Source organism: Chiloscyllium punctatum, chromosome 5 (genome assembly GCF_047496795.1).
Source record: "Chiloscyllium punctatum isolate Juve2018m chromosome 5, sChiPun1.3, whole genome shotgun sequence".
NCBI lineage: Eukaryota > Metazoa > Chordata > Chondrichthyes > Orectolobiformes > Hemiscylliidae > Chiloscyllium > Chiloscyllium punctatum.
The window spans coordinates 141,664,365-141,670,625 of NC_092743.1; positions in this window are offsets into that span (position 1 = coordinate 141,664,365).

Below are 6,261 nucleotides of genomic sequence, written 5' to 3' on the forward strand. Positions count from 1 at the left end.
ACAATCTCAGCACGACTTCCCAACTCCTACACTCAAGGTTTGAGCAATGGAGGCAAGTGTGCCAAATGCTTTTTTAACCACCCTGTCTACCTGCAACCCAAATTGCAAAGAACTACGTACTTGAACCCCTAGATCTCTCTGTTCTCCAACTCTACCCAAGACCTTACTTTTAATTGGATAAGCTTTACTGTTGTTTGTTTTAGCAAAATGCAATACCCTGTCCTCATCAATCTTTTTGGTTACATCCTCAGAAAACTCAACCAAGATTGTGACACACGGTTTCCTTGGCAGAAAGCCATGCTGACTATCCCTAATCAATCCTTGCCTCTCCAAATCCTATCTTTCAGAATCCTCTCCAACAACTTACCCACCACTGATGTAAAACGCACAGCTCTTCCCAGGTTTCCCCTTATTGTCTTAAATAAAGGCACAGCATTGACAGGTGGCATGGTGGCTCAGTGGTTAGCACTGCTCCCTCACAGCACCAGGGACCTGGGTTCAATTCCAGTCTCAGGTAACTGTCCGTGTGGAGTTTGCACATTCTTCCTGTGTCTGTGAGGGTTTCCTCCCACAGTCCAAAGATGTACATGTCAGGTGAATTAGCCATGCTAAATTGCCCATAGTGTTCAGGGATGTGTAGGTTAGGTGCATTAGTGAGGGGTAAATGTAGGATAATAAGATAGGGGAATGAGTCTGAGTGGATTACTCTTCAGAGGGCCAGTGTGGACATGTTGGGCTGAAGGGCCTGTTTCCACACCAAAGAGATTTTATGAATTAGCCAGCCTCCAGTCCTCTCGCACTGTGGCTGTAGATGATACAAATACTTTTGCTAGGGGTCCCAGAACTCCTTCCCTAACTTCCCACAATGTCCTGGGATATGCTTGATCAGGTCCTGGAGATTTATCCTTCCTGATGCTTTCTAAAACCTCCAGCAATTCCTCTTCTGCAAAGTGTACTGTTTCCAAAACATCAATATTTATTTCCCCGAGTTCTCAAGTCTTCATTTCCTTCTCCACAGTAAAAAACTGACATGAAATATTAATCTCTCCCATCTCTTGAACTTCAAAACATGGATGATGTCATTGATTTTTAATAGGCCCTATTCTCTCCCTATTGCACTTTTGCTCTTAATGTACTTATAGAACCTCTTTGGATTTCCTTAATCTTATCCGTCAAGGCTATCTCACATCCCCTCTTAGTTCTCTTGATTTCCTTCTAAAGAATGCCCCTATACTTTTTATATTCATCAAGAGATTAATTTGATCCCAGTGTCTATATCTAATATATGACACTTCCATATTCTTAACCAAAACTTTGATATCTATATTCATCCATTGTACCCTACTTTTACCAGTCTTACCCTTCACTCTAACAGGAACATAATGCCTCTGAGCTCTCAGTATTACATTTTTGAAAGCCTCCTACTTATCAGTCATTCCTTTACCTGTGAACATTGTACTCCAATCAACTTTTGAAAATTCCTGTCTCATACCATTAAAATCAGCCTTACTCCAATTAAGAAATTTAACTTTTAGGGAAGGCTTATCATTTTTCATAACTATTTTAAAACAAATAGAATTATAATCAGTAGTCCCAAAGTGTTCCTTTACCAGCACTTCAGTTACTTCACAGTATCCCCTATTTGGCCCAAGTCCACACCGACCCTGCTAAGACCATCCACCTAGGCTCACTCTTCCTACCCTATCCCTGTAACCCTGCATTCACCATAGCTACTCCACCCTAATCTGCATATCTTTGGACTTTGGGGGAAACTGGAGTGCCTGGAAGAAACCTATACAGACACAGAGAGAATGTTCAAACTCCACACAGACAGTCGCCTGAGTTGGGAATCGAACCTGGGTTTCTAGCGCTGTGAGAAAGCACCAGTTTCTTTCCAACCTCAACTGGGGTGTCTGGGGGGTGTATGAAGGATCCTGCAGTTGGCAGTTGGTGGCGCAAGTGCCCTCTTGAGTTCACTGATAACCTTCAGGAAAATAATGACGTTGGTCTTGGTCACCATGGACCCAGAGAGTCAAGGTGCCAGAACCTTGGCTTTGTCTCCATCACTGGGCTCCTTCAGACACAAGGGGCCATTGATAACATCCATATGTCCCTGGAGCACCTAGGCATACACGAGCCAGATTCCTGAATAGGAAGGGTTTTCACTTCATCAGTGGCGAGATTGTATGTGACCCCACATGACAATTCTTTCAGGTTTCTGCCTATTATCGAGGGAGCTGGGACCGTTGTCACATTCTGCAGAGCTCCCAGGATCCTTGAATGTTTATTTCCCTGCATTATGTTCAGAACCAACTTGGAGGTAATGCCAGAAGGCATGGCTAATAACCCCAGCCGTGATATCTTCAGGCTGATACTGAGCAGTGCTACAATACTGCTCCTACCTCCACTCGGGCTGTCATTGAACAAATATTAAAGGTTCACTTCCATTGTCTGGTAATCACTGGATATGGTCTCTAGAATAGTGAAGATGCAGTCCTCAGCATGTAGTCTATCATAGAATAACTACAGTGTGGAAGCAGACCATTCAGCCCATTGAGTCCACACCGACCCTCTGAAAAGCATCCAAAACACACCTACCCCATCTACCTTATCCATGTAACCCTACATTCACCATAATTAATCCACTTGGCCTGCACATCCCTTTCAGTATGGGTAATTTCCCATGGCTAATCCACCCTAACCTGCACATCTTTGGACTGTTTGAGGAAACCGGAGCACCCGGAGGAAACCCGTGCAGACACGGGGAGAATGTGCAAACTCCACACAGAGAGTCACCCAGGGCTGGAATCGAACCCAGTCCCTGGCACCGTGAGGCAGCAGTGCTAACCACTGAGCCACCGTGCCGCCCCTCAATGACAGCTCAAAGAACTTCAAAGAAGAGGAGATGGAGCAGCCATCTGTGGCTCAGATAAAGAGGAAGGAGAGTCCAACAGGAGCTGGGGAACAAATGCTCAGAATGAAGATGCTGAAGAAATGAGGGCAGTAGTGAGAGGAGGCAGGCAAACCCACAGGAATCTGATAGCAGAGAGATTTGAGAATGAATTGTTTTGCATGGACCTTCGTAGATACTATTAAATAACAGTGAATTGTAACACAGAGGAGTTTCCCACCTCAAGAGAGTGCTTGTTTTACAAATATGAATCATTACATTCATCTGTCATCAATTGTAAATGATTTGGTCACCTTGTGTACCAATTACCTCCAGTTCAATCTCCTCACCACAGCAGGAGAATGAAGTCCTATAGGCTTATATGGGGCTATGCGTGTGTTTTACGTAAGCTCAGTTTTACGAAGGAGTATTCACCTATCATTGGGATGTGGAAGAACCGAATTCTGCTGAATGACTGCCAAATCCCAACCACCTAGCATACCTCTCACTTTCCAGAGGGTGTGTTGATCCCAACAGAGAGCAGGGGGATGTGCAGCTCAGGCTGCTGCCCACTGCTGAACATGATCAATGCCAGCAGCCAGTGTAGATGGTCCAGAAGGAAAACTTCAAGGCAAGTCTCTTCTCAGTTTAAAATGGATCAAAGATATTTAGTGCAAAGCACTGTCGTTGTTTCAAGTGCCACATTGTACAGAAGGTTAAGGTCCATGCTGCAATGTGACAACACTTCTGTTTACCTTTCCTTTACGTTCACTCCACCTTGGTACCAGAACAGTTGCAGCTCAGCCTGATGACTGCTTCGTTGCCTTTCCTCAGGCATCCTCCACCGTACCTGGGCATAAAGGGATCAAACTGCCCAGAGACCTCCTCCAGAGGTTCTTCTGTAGCTCATTTGCCAGAGAACAGATTTACAAGGAGTGTGCCAGGTTTAGAGGGTTTGAGCTATAGGGAGAGGCTGAATAGGCTGGGGCTGTTTTCCCTGGAGCAGCGGAGGCTGAGGGGTGACCTTATAGAGGTTTATAAAATCATGAAGGGTAAATGGATAGGGTAAATGGACAAGGTCTTTTCTCTGGGTTGGGGGAGTCCAGAACGAGAGGGCATAGGTTTAGAGTGAGAGGAGAAAGATTTAAAAGGGACCTAAGGGACAACGTTTTCATGTAGAGGATGGTGCGTGTATGGAATGAGCTGCCAGAAGAAGTGGTGGAGGCTGGAACATTGCAACATTTAAGAGGCATTTGGATGAGTATATGAATAGGAAAGGTTTGGAGGGATATGGGACAAGCGCTGGCAAATGGGACTAGATTAATTTAGGAAATCGGGCCGGCATGGACAAGTTGGAGCGAAGGTTCCATTTCCATGCCGTATATCTATTAGGCTCGATGACATTGATGGTGCTCGGATCCGTGGCAGAGAGGCTAAGGTGCAGCAGGATAGCTCTGGAGTGTCCTGAGCTGACAATTCCCTGTTGGTAGACAATGATCCTTCCCTCACCCCTTGAAGGGATAGAACATATGGAAGCAAGTCATGTCCCTCTCTCTGAGCCAGTGAACAAAAGCACCAGTTGGCATGAAGGTTCCCATGTATATTCAGCAGATTCTGACTGTTCTACTGGACCTGCAGCTCCTCAGCAGCAGTCACAGACTCACTCACAACAACACAACATCGTAGAGAATGTGGGAAGATTCACTCACTGGGGCACAACATTATACAGAACGTGGGCAGATTCACTCACTGGGGCACAACATTATACAGAACGTGGGCAGATTCACTCACTGGGGCAGAACATCATAGAGAACGTGGGCAAATTCACTCACTGGGGCAGAACATCATAGAGAACGTGGGCAAATTCACTCACTGGGGCAGAACATCATAGAGAACGTGGGAAGATTCATTCACTGGGGCAGACATCATAGAGAACGTGGGAAGATTCATTCACTGGGGCAGAACATCAGACAGAACGTGGGCAGATTCACTCACTGGGGCAGAACATCAGACAGAACGTGGGCAGATTCACTCACTGGGGCAGAACATCAGACAGAACGTGGGAAGATTCACTCACTGGGGCACAACATCATAGAGAACGTGGGCAAATTCACTCACTGGGGCAGAACATCATAGAGAACGTGGGCAGATTCACTCACTGGGGCAGAACATCAGACAGAACGTGGGAAGATTCACTCACTGGGGCACAACATCATAGAGAACGTGGGCAGATTCACTCACTGGGGCAGAACATCAGACAGAACGTGGGCAGATTCACTCACTGGGGCAGAACATCAGACAGAACGTGGGCAGATTCACTCACTGGGGCAGAACATCAGACAGAACGTGGGAAGATTCACTCACTGGGGCACAACATCATAGAGAACGAGGGCAGATTCACTCACTGGGGCACAACATCAGACAGAACGAGGGCAGGTTCACTCACTGGAGCACAACATCAGACAGAACTAATCTTCTGGAATTCTTTGAGGATGCAACTCTGAAGATGGACGAGGGAGATCCAGTAGATGTAGTGTGCCTGGACTTTCAGAAATCTTTTGATAAAATCCCACATAGGATGTCAGTGAGCAAAATTAGGGCGCATGGTATTGGGGGCAAAGTATTGAAAGGTGCAGGAGTAGGCCTGACCTTTCAACTTGGATTGAAAGTTGGTTGGCTGACAGGAAACAAACGGCTCCATTTCAGAATGGCAGGCAGTGACCAGTGGGGTACCGCAGGGATCAGTGCTGGGACCACAGCTTTTTACAATATATATTAATGATGTAGAAAATGGTATTCGTAATAACATTAGCAAATTTGCTGATGATACTAAGCTGGGTGGCAGGGTGAAATGTGAGGAGGATGTTAGAAGATTACAGGGCGACCTGAACAGGTTAGGTGAGTGGTCAGATGCATGGCAGATGCAGTTTAATGTGGATAAATGTATGATTATCCACTTTGGTGGCAAGAACAGGAAGGCAGATTACTACCTAAATGGAGTCAATTTAGGTAAAGGGGCAGTACAAAGAGATCTGGGTGTTCTTGTACACTAGTCAATGAAGGTAAGCATGCAGGTACAGCAGGTAGTGAAGAAGGCTAATAGCATGCTGGCCTTTATAACAAGAGGGATTGAGTATAGAAGCAAAGAAGTTCTTCTGCAGCTGTACAGGGCCCTGGTGAGACCATACCTGGAGTATTGTGTGCAGTTCTGGTCTCCAAATTTGAGGAAAGACATTCTGGCTATTGGGGGAGTGCAGTGTAGGTTCATGAGGTCAATTCCTGGAATGGCAGGACTACCTTACGCTGAAAGACTGGAGCGACTGGGCTTATATACCCTTGAGTTTAGAAGACTGAGAGGGGATCTGACTGAG